The following is a 15,895-nucleotide window of genomic DNA, read 5'->3' as shown; positions in this document are numbered from 1 at the left end:
CCTCGCTCCCAGCTTCTGGTGGTGGCCGGCCATCCTCAGTGTTCCTTGGCTTATAGCTGCATCCCTCCCATCTCTGCCTCTGTCTTCACATGGTTGTCTTCCCTCTGTGCGTGTGTCTCTGTGTCTCCTCTCTTTTTATAAGAACGCCAGTCATACTGGATCCAGCGCCCCCCCTCCCCCCGCCAATCCAGTTTGACCTCACATTAATTATATCTGCGAAGATCCTATTTCCACATAAGGTCACATTTTCAGGTTCTAAGAAGGACATGAATTGGGGGGGACACTCTTCAGTATAGTCCCTACACTTGTTGAATGAATAGGTGAGTGAATGAATAACTGTGAAAGCCATCCTTGTATGTCTGTGCAGGTATGTTGATGCAGAAGACCTGGGGCTGCTGCGGGGGTGGGGGGTGGGGTGGCTCCAGAATCTTCCCCTCTTCCCGGCCAGGCTCCTCTGACCGCTGGCCTCTGCACCCTGAGTCTAGTCCTCTGGCCACCTCCTGACTCAGCCAACTTTCAAGGTGGCAACAATAACGTTTATTACAGGGAAAGAGTCACGACACACTGGGTGTTCTCTGCTTCCTTTCTGCCCAAGATCTCAAAGCTTTCTTTGTTTCTCTCCCCCTCCCCTTGGAACCTAGAAAGACGGTAGGGATGGCTCGGTGATCTTGGACAAATCAGCTCTCCTCTTTGAACCCCGGCCTCTAGAGTTTGCAAATGAAGGAGGCTAAACTGGGTGCCTCCGAAGGTCTCTTGGTCTGTGATTATTACTGTTTTATTGCTGAGAAAATTATAGGCGAGGAAATCATGCCCTTGGACTCCATGTGGGGCAAGACTCAAATCCAGATGCCCTCATTTCCAGCCTGTCTCTAAATCCCCCCGCCACCTCCTGCAGGAAGCCCTCCGTGATTACCCTGACTCATGTGTGGTTCCTGGGGTCCTCACTGTGCCTTGTGTGTGATACATGAATTCACAAATACTAGCCTACCATTCAGATGGTGTGTGTGTGTGTGTGTGTGTGTGTGTCTGTGTGTGTGTGTGTTCTTCGTGTTCTTTTCCCCTCCCTTTCCTCTGTAGGCAAGAGCTATTTGCTGGGTGTCTCCCTCCGTGCTCCCCCATTCTGGCACCCAGCAAAGGGCTCGTTACATTGGGTTGTGGACCAGCCTCAAAGTCATAAGCAGATGATTAAAGACTAGGAGACCTACCAAAAGAAAAAAAAAGAAGAAGAAAAGAACTTAGATGCTTTCAATAGATGTCAGAAAAGCATTTGATAAAGTTCAACATCCATTACTCTTAAAAACATAGCAACTGAGGGGTAGACAGAGATTTCAGCATGATAACATCTACAACACTCTACAGCATTACCCAAAGTGTGTTTGAGGAGCACAGAATGCTATTGGAGATTGTGTCAAAAAGAGATTTTGGGGCCAAACAGCATTTAGAAGATGTTGCTCTAAGAGGCCTTCCCTTAACGTCAGTTGCCAAGCAAACCCTCTCCCACTAATAATCATCACTCTGGAGTGAAGTCAGTGCCAGGGGCCAGGAAAGAAGCAGAACAGAACTCTTAGAAACAAAGTTGCACAATTGATGTTTTGAGATGGATACAGCTTAGGTGTTCAAAGTAGATACACTGAAAAATAATTACAAGTAATAAGATGGTATGATGGCCAAGTCAAAAAATAAAAATGAAACTGCCATCACTTTCCCAGGTGGGAACTGGTTGGTCAACGTTACCAGAAGGGACACCTCTGGCACCTGTTTGCTCGGGTGTCCACAAGCCAGTGACCTTATTTTCTGGTTAGAAATGACAGTAACACCCTGGCAGCCTCAGGCAACTGCCAGGATCTCCTTTGCCTCCTGGAGCCCAGATTCCCGGGAAATGCAGGAATAATGGTGCATGGCTCAGTATCCCGGATCACCTTAGAGCTTAGCCTCCCGTTTAGCGTTTCGGTCACGGAGGTGTGACCGGGAGTCAGGAGACCCAGTCCCGAGCCTGGCTGTGCCGCTTGCTGGCTGCGGGGTTTAGGATGAGTTGCTTAGCCTCTCGGGACCAGAATGTCCTCATCTGTGAGGGAGGGATCACAACCTCATCCTCGCAGGGTCCTTCTGCAGAATCTCCGAGAAGTCTTGAACATGTTTGCACACCACTGAGCTGTTGTTACAAGGGCTGGTACCCCATTATTTCAGCTCAGCACCAATCCTGGACGATGGAAGCCACTTGAGGAGGGTCGGACCTTCGTCATTCTCGGGGACGGGGCTGTTGGAGTCCTCCCCGGGGTTTGTCACAGGTCCCAGCTCTGGTCTCCCCAAGGCCACCGTGTTGAGTGGGAAGGAGATGCTGGTGAGAAGAGTCCACTTGTTGGAAGGAAACCATGAACTCCTGTTAGAAACCAGCACGAGGGCACCTCCCGAGCCAGCTTGGTGGGGACTGAGGCGTCCTTCACATTTCCCTGGTAATGATCCTGCTCCTTCTCAAAGGCATGTCTTGCCTCTCTCTGAATAAACAGCGAGCCCTTGGTATAATTCAGTCTTTTAGGGATGGCTGAGTCATCTGGCTGGCTGGGGCTACCCAGATGCAGATGAAGTTCTGGTGTCACGAACAAACCGGGCCGTCCTGGGAGGCCTTGGAAGGGCTGGACGGGGGTGCGTCTGCCAGACATCCCTCTGGCTGAACCCCGGGCTCCCTTAATTCCTTTTAAGGTAGCCTTCCCTCCTCCCTATTTCTTTTCCTGTCCTCTCCTCAGTGTGGTTTTGCTTCTGTTCATTTTTTGCCTGATTTTAGCCACCGTTGTTTGTATGGGTGGCCAAGGGGGCCGGTATAACTTTCCGAGGACTGAAGTCCTCGGGCTTTGCGGAAGCTTTTTCCTTGAAGCCTGGCGGCCTTGCTCTGCTAGTCAGCCCATTTCTCAGTGGTCAGGGTTGCTGCCAGCTTGCGGGCTGGCTCGCGGAGGATCACAGGCAAGCGCTCCCAAGCTGGGTATGTGTGCTCAAACCTTGTAACCAACTCACTGGAGAGTGGTGGTTTTTCGATCTACTTTCTGATTCTTTAGGAATAGGTGGCTCATGGAATTAAAAGGTAGATGTAATGTGGTTTCAAAAAATGTATTTTGAAATCGTTTGGGCCACCCATTATTATTTTTATTATTTTTGCATTCTGCTGTTTCAAAAGAAACATTAAATGTTGGCTTTTTAAAAAAAATCTAAAATACTTATTAAAATTTAAAAGCTCTTTTTCAGGGAAATTCCCTGGTGGTCCAGTGGTTAGGACTCTGCGCTTTCACTGCCGAGGACCCAGGTTCAATTCCTGGTCAGGGAACTAAGATCCCACAAGCTGCGAGGCGTGGCCAAAAAGACCCAAAAACCAAAAAACACTTGTTCAGTTAAACTTTTAACATGAACATCACTGCCCTGTGAGTGGTGTGTACCTTCCTTCAATATTACTGCGTCTGATTTTTCTACCTAGATCTCCACGATCAATCAGTTCCTGCATCCCCTCAACCTTTTCTTTCCCTGGCAACTCAAGACTCACAGTTTTCTAGTATTTAAAGAACATTACTTATTTTTCCAATGCCTTTCTTCACTCATCATTCACTTAATCATTCACTCACTCAATTCTTTCATGGCTTCAAAAAATTACTAAAACACCCAAAAAGTTGTATGTGACGTTATACGGGACATTGACAAGGTTTTAAAGATAAATTAGATCAAATCATTATGCTGTACACCTTAAACGCATACACAGTGCTGTCAACTGTAGCTCAATAAAACTGGGAGAAGGAAAAAGATAAATAAGATACATTTCTTGCTTTATGGAACTTACAAGTTCATAGGTTACAATAAAGTAGTCAAAAACCAAAAGAGTTAGTAAAGACCATATTTGGTATGAAAAACATTGTTTGGATAAGTAATACATTATACTTGGTACCAAATGGCAAGTGGCTGAGAGTTAAATGTAAGACTTCTTTGTTCCCTGTCTGCAGTCTCCCAGTGTGTATACTCTTCAGAGAGATTCTCTGCATACATGAATATATGTTACATAAGAAAGAACCCCACAAATGGCTGCTTCCCTATTCACCTGCTGTTTTGACTTATCAATTCGTAAATCTGGAGGTGGTCCTTTGTTAGTTCATTTGGGCTGCCCAGGCTTTTTAACGATGGGCTTAGTGTTTGGCTGATGGATGCACCATCTTTTTTTTTTTTTCTTTTTAAAATTTTTATTGGAGTAGAGTTGATTTACAATGTTGTGTTAGTTTCAGGTGTATAGCGAAGTGAATCAGTTATACATATATGTCTATCCACTCTTTTTTTAGATTCTTTTCCCATATAGCCCATTACAGAGTACTGAGTAGAGTTCCCTGTGCTATATACAGTAGGTCCTTATTATGCACCATCATTTCTTAAGCCAGCTTCCTTTCCATGGAGTTTTGCATTCTAATCGTGGAAGACTGGGAGCAAACAGTACCTCAGTGAGTCTCCTGGTATGTAGGTTTTCATGCAAATAGGCTTTCAAATCTGCGGAATAAATTTCCCCAAAGCAGAATTGCCAGGTCAAGGAGTGTTTTCCTTTTATTGTCGGTATCTACTGCTCAATTGCTCTCCATGAAGGTAGGACCAATCGACACTCCCACTTAGAGCGTGGGAGCACGAGGCAGTGGTTTTTAACCTTAAAACCCCAGGCAAGGAAGAGCTTTTAAGTAAGATGAAAATCTGGAGAAAACCGGGTGAGAGCCTTTCTACCGCAAAGGGCAGCTCTAGCAGAGTTCCTGGCCAGCCGTCTCCCATTAGGTGCCCACTCGAACACGACCGAGGGGGCCGCCCCTGATTCCTCCAGACTGGTTGTGGCCTGGAAGGTTCCTTCCTGGTGGGGATGGGGGACAGCAGCTGCCTGCCCCCTCCTCTGTCAGCTTATCACCGAGTATCTGAGAAGCACCAGGAGCTTTAAAATGACACCAGGACTTATAAGATTACAAAATAATTTTGCCAAGTAAGGACATTATTTTTTTTTATTTTTTTTTTACTTTATTATTATTTTTTATTTATTTATTTTTTCACACACACACACACACACACACACACACACACACACACTGTATTTTATTTTTACAAGAGATAAATAGACTGACACCAAGCATTGTACATGGATGACCACAACAAAAGCAACAATGATTGCAATTACCAAACATGAAACACACTCATACTATGTCATAATATTGACATTCAGTCCTCCACTGTAACAGCTCCTTTACTTTGCAGTGAAAATTGCTCTGTATATTCTTTGCCTCGGAGAAGGACATTATTTTTAAAGAGGTACCATTCTGGGACTTCCCTGGTGGGCCAGTGGTTAAGACTCTGCGCTTCCAATGCAGGGGGCGCGCGTTCGATCCCTGGTCAGGGAACTGAGATCCCACACGCCACGCGGCCAAAAATAAAAATAAAATAAAAACATAAAGAGGTACCATTCACAGACATTACCGGGGGTTGGGGGAAAAGAGGGATGGGGAGTTAGCGTTGAGTGTTTGGGGTGATGAGGAAGTTCTGGAAACGGGTGGTGGTGCCGGTTGCACAGCACTGTGCGTACACTGAAGTCCGACGAAGTACACTTAAGAGGAATTAAAATGGTAAAACTTGTTATAAATAACTAACCACACACAGAGAAAAGCTACAATTCCCCATAGCCATCCTCTCATGAACCAAAGGACACTAAGAAATAGGAAAGGTCTAATCTAAGAATAAACAGAGCTTGTAGAACAACTTGCTCCATTTACCATGTGGTTCTCGTTTTGCCGTGAACTGGCGGGGGCCTGGCGGTGCACGGTGCTGAGCAGCCCGCTGGGGCGCGGGAGCCAGGGCAGGAGGCGCTGAAGGCTGGAGATGTAGGAGCTCGGGCTGGGCCAGGGCAGGAGGCGCTGAAGGCTGGAGATGTAGGAGCTCGGGCTGGGCCAGGGCAGGAGGCGCTGAAGGCTGGAGATGTAGGAGCTCGGGCTGGGCCAGGGCAGGAGGCGCTGAAGGCTGGAGATGTAGGAGCTCGGGCTGGGCCAGGGCAGGAGGCGCTGAAGGCTGGAGATGTAGGAGCTCGGGCTGGGCCAGGGCAGGAGGCGCTGAAGGCTGGAGATGTAGGAGCTCGGGCTGGGCCAGGGCAGGAGGCGCTGAAGGCTGGAGATGTAGGAGCTCGGGCTGGGCCAGGGCAGGAGGCGCTGAAGGCTGGAGATGTAGGAGCTCGGGCTGGGCCAGGGCAGGAGGCGCTGAAGGCTGGAGATGTAGGAGCTCGGGCTGGGCCAGGGCAGGAGGCGCTGAAGGCTGGAGATGTAGGAGCTCGGGCTGGGCCAGGGCAGGAGGCGCTGAAGGCTGGAGATGTAGGAGCTCGGGCTGGGCCAGGGCAGGAGGCGCTGAAGGCTGGAGATGTAGGAGCTCGGGCTGGGCCAGGGCAGGAGGCGCTGAAGGCTGGAGATGTAGGAGCTCGGGCTGGGCCAGGGCAGGAGGCGCTGAAGGCTGGAGATGTAGGAGCTCGGGCTGGGCCAGGGCAGGAGGCGCTGAAGGCTGGAGATGTAGGAGCTCGGGCTGGGCCAGGGCAGGAGGCGCTGAAGGCTGGAGATGTAGGAGCTCGGGCTGGGCCAGGGCAGGAGGCGCTGAAGGCTGGAGATGTAGGAGCTCGGGCTGGGCCAGGGCAGGAGGCGCTGAAGGCTGGAGATGTAGGAGCTCGGGCTGGGCCAGGGCAGGAGGCGCTGAAGGCTGGAGATGTAGGAGCTCGGGCTGGGCCAGGGCAGGAGGCGCTGAAGGCTGGAGATGTAGGAGCTCGGGCTGGGCCAGGGCAGGAGGCGCTGAAGGCTGGAGATGTAGGAGCTCGGGCTGGGCCAGGGCAGGAGGCGTTGAAGGCTGGAGACGGTAGGAGCTCGGGCTGGGCCTGCAGGGGATCCACGGTCTGGAAAAGATCCTGGCTCCGACTCAGGAGGCCCGGGGCTAAGCTACTCCACGTCCCGAGGCGCTGGGCCCACCCTTAGCTGTCTTATATCTCTGTGTTTAAACAAGAAGCCTGTCCCTGGCTTGCTGCTGGATGTTTTTGGAGCCTGGTATGAGTGAAGCAAGCAGTGACCTGGGTGTGGTCTTCATCACGATATTCCTGTGTCCCCAGCGGTTCACTTTGCAAAAAGGGCATTTGCCCACCCCTGTCTAGAAGCCGGTGAGCGGAGCAGGTATTTGTTTGAAACTACTTGGTGGCTCCTAGCAGATGTCTCTCCTGGGGCTTGAGGGATCTGAAATGCCGCCCAGAGATGTCGCCTGGGCCTCTGCATGGCCACCCGGCCTCACTGGGGTGCTAGGTGTGTTACCAGTGCAAACTGTCATCCCAAACTATGTACTGTCAGGCAGCCTGTGCTGCTGGTGTCAGTGCTTTTAGAGCACGTGGATGTGCACATGTGCTTGCTCTCCTGGGCCAGGGTTGCAAACTCCTGAGCCTTGGGCTATGTCCGGCCTCAGGCTCTGAATTTTTTCACGGGCCTCTCTCCCTGTGTGGGGTTTGTGGTCCTCACCCTACTTGCAGAGAGAGAAGAGCCAGTCCCGGGAAAGACCGTGACCCTCGATTGAGTCCATGGCCACAGAGACCCCTGGCCTGGGCCAGTGCATCCCAGCCACCTGATGACTAGAGAACCAGCTCGTGACTATCAGGGCAGGAAGCTGCTTCGAGCTGTGTCACTCACCCTCATTTCACAGTCAAAATCCAGATTCCAGGAGGCAAGGTGGCCAGCTGGCACTTGAACCTGGTCCATGTGCTCCCACAGGCCCTAAACGCTCTGGCTGGCGCATTTTAAATCTTCGAGGGTGTTTGTTATGAAAAGACTCTAAAGCTGTGGGTTCATAGTGGACGGAAACACCGCCGACCTTCCCCACAGACGTGCCTCTCTGAAAGCCCTCATCAGAGCTTCAAGCCAGGCCCCTGGCCTCCCAGCCACCTGTGATGAGTTTCCATTTGACTCACGGTTGTCAGGAAGGTGACACGACTCACCATATTCACTGGGCGCTGTGATTGCCGAGCTGACACAGCTCCTTGTGTGGGCGGCGCGCGTATGCTTCCCATTAAGAAAATTGCTAATTTTGAAACGAGCTCCGAATGGAATTTTTTTTGCTTTTACTAAAATTGAGAAAATAATAATAAAACCACCCGCCCAAACACCCCAAGTTTAAAAGAAGAAAGAAAGAAAGAAAAAGGAAAAAAAATGTAACGTCAACCCAGAAAAAACCTCTGTTATTCAGCCTGGTCTCAGAACTCAGCAGACCCACACGGACAGAAGGAAGAAGAAGCTCTCGATGAGGCGAGGTTAAGCTCACCCTCCTCCATCCTTCTGGAGCGGTGGTGCCTCATCCTTGTCTCTGCCTCCCTAGCGAGAGAAAGCTCAGGCAGAAGCGGCTTCAGACACAGGCGAACGGTGCTGTTTGCCTCTGAGAATTCCCAGCAGCCCCACGAGATCCCTGGAGAAATCCCGCGGTAGCTGCAGAATCGGGGCTGCCTTGCCGAGTGAGTCTTGTTTGGAGCACTTGAGTCCTAGAGAGATCCTTGATAGTGTCAGGAGGTTATCATCGATGCTCACCCAGACGGAGCAGGGGTGGGACTTTGAGGGCCCTGCTCCCGACCTGCAGGGGCCTGAGGCCGATGGCGGGTCCAGGCCGGCCAAGACGTGAGATGGCCTCTCGGGTCCCCCGTGGTCCAGTGTATGATGCGAATGGGACCTGGGATGCCGCCTGAACCCCGGAGCCCGGCCTCCATCAGTGCTGAGGCACAGCATTCGTGGACAGGCCATGTGTTTGACAATACTTTTACCGCATCCAGTAGCCAGATGGTCTAAACAACCCGTCGTGGTACGGGCATGTAAATATTTTCCGTCATTATCATGGTGCTGCCGTGTTGACATTAATGAGGATGAAGAATTATGCTCGCCGCAGTCAAGCGCCACTCAGGCCACAGGAGGGCCTGAAAAGCTGGCCCTCTGCCGTGGAGGGGACAGACTTCGGGGCAAGCTTGGTCTCCTCTTGCTGACTCCTGCCAGACTCCGATTCCCTCACCCAGAGACCCTGGGGAGACTTCCTCTCAGAGCTTTCGGCCAGAACAAAGAATGATTCTCATCATGAACAGTATGTTTTTCACTGTTAGCAGAGCTCTGTGGCCAGCGTATTTCCCTCTTTGCTTTGCCTACTAGGAAGCCCAAAACTAAGATTTGTTGTTATTGTTGTTTTTTACTCATTTGCATGTAGATTGTCCTCAGTTAGGAGTTTCTGCATAGAGGATCATGTGAGGTGTCTTAGGGGCCAGGCCAGAAAGCGGGGTGTACATCCCTGTACGCACAGAACTAATCACACAGTCCCACTAAGAATCCAGGGGCCAAAAGTGTAATTTAGGAAGAGGAAATTGGACCACGCTGGATTTCCACAGGGAATGTTGTGGAAGGAACAAATTCAAATGAAGGACACAGAGATAAGAGTGAGGTTCCAAGGGGACAGAGGTAAGGATTCCAGTGTGTGTGTGTCTGCCTTGTAAACTAGATGCAAGTCATTTGGACTTTGTTCAGTGTTTTGGATTCTGTTTCAGTGCTGCCTTCCCTTCTGCCAAAACTATAGCATTGCAGAATGTTGGAGCTGAATGGATAGGCCTTTTATTATTGTTTTTTTAATTTTTAAGAAATTTTATTAGAGTATAGTTGATTTACAATGTTATGTTAGTTTCAGGTGTACAGCAAAGTGATTCAGTTATACATATACATATATTCATTCTTTTTCAGATTCTTTTTCCATATAGGTGATTACAGAATATCGAGTAGAGTTCCCTGTGCTATATAGTACGTCCTTGTTGGTTATCTATTTTATATCTAGTAGTGTGTGTATGTTAATCCCAAGCTCCTAATTTATCCCTCTCCATCATGTTTCCCCTTTGATAACCACAAGTTTGTTTTCGAAATCTGTGAGTCTGTTTCTGTTTTCTAAATAAGTTCATTTATATCATTTAAAAAAAATTAGATTCTACACAAGTGATATCATATGAGATTTGTCTTTCTCTGTTTGACTTACTTCACTTAGTATGATAATTGCGAGGTCCATCCATGTTGCTGCAAATGGCATGATTTCGTTCTTTTTTATGGCTGAGCAATATTCCATTGTATATATGTACCACATCTTCTTTATCCATTCCTCTGTCAGTGGACATTTAGGTTGCGTCCATGTCTTGGCTATTGTAAATAGTGCTGCAATGAACATTGGGGTGCATGTGTCTTTTTGAATTATGGTTTTCTGTGGATATATGCCCAGGAGTGGGATTGCTGGGTCCTATGGTAGGTAGTTCTATTTTTAGTTTTTTAAGGAACCTCCATACTGTTCTCCATAGTGGCTGCACCAATTTACATTCCCACCAGCAGTGCAGGAGGGTTCCCTTTTCTCCACACCTGGAGAGGCCTTTTAAACATCAGCCTCTCACTGTACAGATGGGAAAGTGAGGCCCAGAGAGGGGAACTGACTTACCAAGAGTCGGCCAGCTAGAGCTTTGCTGTCAACCCTCACACCTGGAATTGTGACACCACACACAGGGAGCTCCGTCGGTACCTCTGTCCACACTGTACAAGCCCCTGCTCTGGAGAGGACGAGTGAAAGTCACGTCATTAAGTGACAGCTTGAATTGATCCACTGACGGCCTGGTTATTCTATTGGATCATTGGAGAAATCCCACAGCCTTCCCAGCAGCTCTTTGAAACTCAGCGCAAGGCTTGACTTCAGCATTTATTCCATTGGGATTTGGGGAGTGGAAAATTAGTCTCTTCCTCAGACTCATTCAAGCACTGACTTCTCTTAGTGACTCATATGTGAGAGTGTGAAAAATCTTCACAAGTCTCACATTAGGAATAGAAATTTCCCCAAAACCCAGTAGAGAGCTTGACCACTGCGTCAGTGTTCTGTTGCTGCAACAAAGTGCTCCCCAACTTAGTGGCTGAAAGCACCATTTTTTTTGTTCATGACGCAGCAGTTTGGACAGGGCTTGGCGGGGATGGCTCATCTCTGCTCCGCTGGTGTCAGCTGGGACGGCTTGACTGGGGGTGGAAGATGCATTTCCACCACGGCCCGGCTCCCGTGGCTGGCGGCTGGGTACAGGCGCTTGGCTGTATCAGCTGAGGCACTGGTTCCCCTCCGAGTCTGTGTCTTCAGTGCTTAGCCGGGCCTTCCTAAGGCTCGGGTCCTAAGCCGGCACAGTGTCACTCCCTGCCTCTCTACCCCTCGCCGTTCTGTTGGTTAAAACAGGTCATCGGGCCGGACTGGATTCGAAGGACAGGGACTCCACGGGGCCCTGGCCCACTGGAGGCCACCCAAGTAACCATCCGGCACAGACACCCTGGGAAGAGCTCTTTGCAGAAGAGGCCGGGTGATCCACTCACGCTAACCTGCCGAGGCCCGGCTCCACTCTTGGATGCCTCCGGAACGCCCAGGCTTCCAGAAGCCGTTCTGTGGGAGAAGCTCCAGCCAGACCTCAGCGGTCCCCTCCCTCCAAGAGGCTGCAGCGCTTGCCGTCTGCTTTGTATCGCTAATGGCTGCGCCTCTTATTACATAACCTGTTATTCTGGGCCGCACCAGGCCCTGGTTACTTGTCAAAAGTTTCTAAAAACCAGCTGTATCAGCTCCAGGCAACTGGGGGTGCCGCCCCTCCCTCGTAGTATTAGTCACTCTGTACTTAGCTAAATTTAACTTTTTATCATCCAAATGATATTTTTGTGGGCTTGGGATTTTACATAATGCTACCAACTGCCGCAGGCTAAGAATTTCTCCTTTTTGTTATGCGCGTGTGAGTGTGTGCGCGTGCGCGCGCGAACGCGTATGTGTGCATGTGTGTGCGCGTGTGTGTGTGCGTGTGTGTGTGTTGGGTGTTTTCCCCCCATGAACTTTTACACGCTCAAGGCAGCACTGTTTAGCTCCTCTCCCTGCTCTGCCCTCCCAGGCCTGGGTGTGTTCTGCAGGCTCTGTTTTGCCTTTTGCCAGCTGGGGGAAAATCGCTCCTAACAGCTTTCTAATGGCTTCCTTCCTCACTTGAGGTCTCTCCACTTTGAAGGTCTCTGAGGGTTTCCCTGCTGCCTTCAGAGAGAGAAGCTCAGGTTCAGAACTGAGTGTGTTGAGAAAGCAGAGAGAAGGATCCGGAGCGGGGGAGTGGCTGGAAACGGACAACAAAGAAGAAACCCAGCCACCCCACCCAGGGGTGGGGTCCAGGTTGCAGGCTCTTCCTCTGGGCTTGGGGGCGGGGGGCGGAGAACTCAGGGCTGCGGAGGCTGAGCCGGGAGACCTGGCCTCTCCTTTGGGGAGGTTCTGGAGCAGGACACGGGGATGTGGGGATGCAGCGTGGCCATCCTAACTTTCCCGGAGCTCCCACTGCTCAGAAACGGTGGTGCACCAGGGGTCTCGTGTGTTCCACACCGTGACCGTGCATGGGAGGTGCCTACCACCATTTTCCAGGTGGGGAAACCGAGGATCGGGTCACAGGGTAGCAGACAGTAGCAGCAGTAATTACAGCGGCAGCAAACACTGGGTGCTTACTGTGTGCCAGGCACAGTGCTAAGCACTTGCTTTCCTGAGCTCATGGGTCCTTTGTGGTGGTCCCGTGAACTGGGTAGTCGTGTCAGCACTCTCTTACAGATAAGGGAACGGAGTCCAGAAGGGTTAAGCAGCGGGCTTGAGGCCACAGAGGCAAGAGACGGCAGAGCCAGACATCAAAACCCGTCCACCTAGGGCGCCTCCCTCCGCTAAGCCGCTTTCCAGGGGCAGGCTGCTGACAGACGGCAGAGATGGGACTTGGACTGGGCCCTGTGCTCTTTCCAAAGCATCACTAAGCTGATTCCGGCCTCATCTAGTTGTCAGGTTTCCTCCTGCCAGCTGTCTGTAAAATGCAGCAGGGTGTACATTATGTCTAGGCGTCTCTGGGAGAATTAACCTGACACTGGAGAGAGGAACCAGGTGCTGGGGAACAGGGACGAGAGAGAAACTCACTCTCATGCTTTTTAAATCTTTTCAGAAATACAGATGTATTACTTGTTTTAAATTATTAAAAATTAGGAACTCCTGGAGACTTCCCTGGCGATCTAGTGATTAAGACTCTGCACTTCCACTGCAGGGGGCACAGTTTCAATCCCCCTGGTCAGGGAACTAAGATCCTGCCTGCCGGGCGGTGTGGCAAAAAATAAAAATAAAAAATTAGGAACTCCCAGGTATATACCTAAATCAAACACATACATCCACACAAAAACTTGTACACAAATGTTCCTAGCAGCACAATTCTTAATAGCCCCAAAGTGGAAACAACCCAAGTGTCTGTTAACAAATGAATGGATAAACAAAACACAGTTGATCCACACAATGCAGTGTTGTTCAGCCACAAAAAACAATGAAGTACTGACGCATGCTACAATGTGGATGAACCTTGAAAACATGATGAGGAGCGCAAGAAGTCCGACACAAAAGGCCACGTACTGTATGATCCCATTTATGCGAAATGTCCAGAATAGACAAATCTGTAGAGACAGAAAGCAGATGGTGTTGGCCAGGGGCTGGAGGGAGGGGGTGTGGGGAGTGACTGCTAATAGGTACGGGATTTCTTTTGGGGGGGTGATGAAGACATTCTGGAACTAGAGAGATGTGATGGTTGTACGACTTTGTGAATGTACTGAAGGCCACTGAATTGTACACTTTCAAAGGGTGAATTTTGTGGCATGAAAACCACATCTTAATAAATCAAAAAATTAGTAGCCAAGCCTTCAGATGGAGTCGAAAGCTGGGCTGCCCCCGCCTGTTGCCAGCAACCTGGACAACTTGCTTGGGTACCACTGCCATGTGCATCCGTCCTTCTCTGCCCATTCTTTAGCCACCTGCCTCATGGTCTCCATGTCAACGGGGGTTGGAAACAAGAGTGTTCAACTCCAGCCGTGCTCCCCACTCATTTGGAACTTATGCTTTCAACCAGGGCCAGCCTGAAACATGTGGATGTCTGGGCAAACTAGTAATTTGGCACCCCCATCAAACCAGTATTCTTTAAGTGTTTGTTTGACATTTATTTAGTGGGGATGAGGAGAGACTGATATTCTATTAATAGAAATTGTGTAGAGAAACAGATTCACTTACTAATTCATGTCCATTGACTAAAACAGTTAGGGATCCGAAATTTTTTCAGGAAAGCAATTCTGACTTCTCTGGTTCTTATCTTCAAAGGTTGGGTTTTTTTTTTTCTTTTCTTCTTTTTTTTTTTTTTTTTTTTACCCTCCTGCAATTTTGCAAATCATTCAGGTTGCATATTGAAGATTTAGATTTAAAACTGAAAGGAGAGATCTAATGTATAAAATGATGACTACAGTTGACAACACTGTATTGTATAAGGGAGATTTACTAAAAGAGTAGAACTTGGGGCTTCCCTGGTGGCGCAGTGGTTGAGAGTCTGCCTGCCAATGCAGGGGACACGGGTTCGAGCCCTGGTCTGGGAAGATCCCACATGCCGCAGAGCAGCTAGGCCAGAGAGCCACAATTGCTGAGCCTGCGCGTCTGAAGCCTGTGCTCCGCAACAAGAGGCCGCGACAGTGAGAGGCCCGCGCACCGCGATGAGGAGTGGCCCCCACTTGCCACAACTAGGGAAGGCCCTCGCACAGAAACGAAGACCCAACACAACCATAAATAAAATAAATAAATAAATAAATAAAATTAAAAAAAAAAAAGAGTAGAACTTAAGTGTTCTCACCACAAAAAACAAAAAACAAATATGCAGTGATAGGGTAATAAACTCAATGGTGGGAATCCTTTCACAATGCATACGTCTTTCAAGTCATCACGCTATACACTTTATTTTTTTTTATTGAAGTATGATTGATTTACAATGTTGTCTTAGTTTCAGGTGTACAGCAAAGTGATTCAGTTATACATATACACATACATTATTTTTCAGATTCTTTTCCATCATTGGTTATTATAAGATATTGAGTTTAGTTCCCTGTGCTGTACAGTAGGTCATTGTTGTTTACCTGTTATATATAGTCACGTGTATATGTTAATCCCAAACTCCTAATTTATCCCTCCCCCCCTTCCCCTTTGATAATCATAGGTTTGTTTTCTATATCTGTGGGTCTATTTCTGTTTTATAATTAAGTTCATTCGTATCATTTTTTTTAGATTCCACATATAAGCAATGTCATGATATTTGTCTTTCTCTGTCTGACTTACTTCACTTAGTATGATCATCTCTAGATCCATCTGTGTTGCTGCAAGTGGCATTATTTCATTCTTTTTATGGCTATACACTTTAAGTATATCAAGATTTTATTTGTTGATTATACTTCAGTAAAAATGGGGGAAGAACTCAAAGGAATAAAATGTTTTTGTTCCTGGTAAACAGCAACACACTGTGCATTATTTACTTCCAGAGCCTCATCCCACCCCGCAGCCCCCCATGACCACAGCTACAGGTGTGCATGGAACACGTCTACAGCAAATCTCAGCACAGACTTGTGTTCTCTTTTGATTTTTCATTCCCCTAAAGGGAGTGGGTTGATTTGCTTTTCGCCTTTTGTGTGAGAGGTCACGGGAGGAAACCTGAGTCCTCTGGCAGCATCTTCCTACTTTATTCCAGCGTCGTTTTGCCCCCCTGCCCCTAGAGCTCTGTCCCCCGAGGAGCTGCCTCGCTCCTTAAGTTGACCCTGCATTCACTTTTTGGATTTTAAACGCTTTTGTGTCAGAAGAATCATTTCCCCACCGTGCACCCCTGTGTGAAGAGTGCGCTTCTTTTCTTGCAGCCACTGCTGATCTCATTCTGCCGGGTGTGAGTCACTGTTGACCTTCTCACCCCGGGGGGAGGCGGCACAGTGGAGGGGAGTGGGGCGGGTGTGCAGAAGCCAGCTCGCCT

General features: G+C 49.0%; 1 protein-coding gene and 1 non-coding gene across 3 annotated transcripts in view; both read left to right on the top strand.

The window, feature by feature from the left end:
- Positions 1-15,895, top strand: part of PITPNM2 (phosphatidylinositol transfer protein membrane associated 2) — a 146,503-nt gene that overhangs the window by 16,824 nt on the left and 113,784 nt on the right. The window lies entirely within an intron of this gene.
- TRNAE-UUC (transfer RNA glutamic acid (anticodon UUC)) lies at positions 3,244-3,316 on the top strand. Its single transcript has one exon. It is a non-coding gene; the product is annotated as a tRNA-Glu (tRNA).

The sequence above is a fragment of the Balaenoptera acutorostrata genome, chromosome 13 (genome assembly GCF_949987535.1).
Source record: "Balaenoptera acutorostrata chromosome 13, mBalAcu1.1, whole genome shotgun sequence".
Taxonomy (NCBI): Eukaryota; Metazoa; Chordata; class Mammalia; order Artiodactyla; family Balaenopteridae; genus Balaenoptera; species Balaenoptera acutorostrata.
Note: the sequence above shows the minus strand (reverse complement) of the source record. Positions and strands in the feature narration are given on the sequence as shown.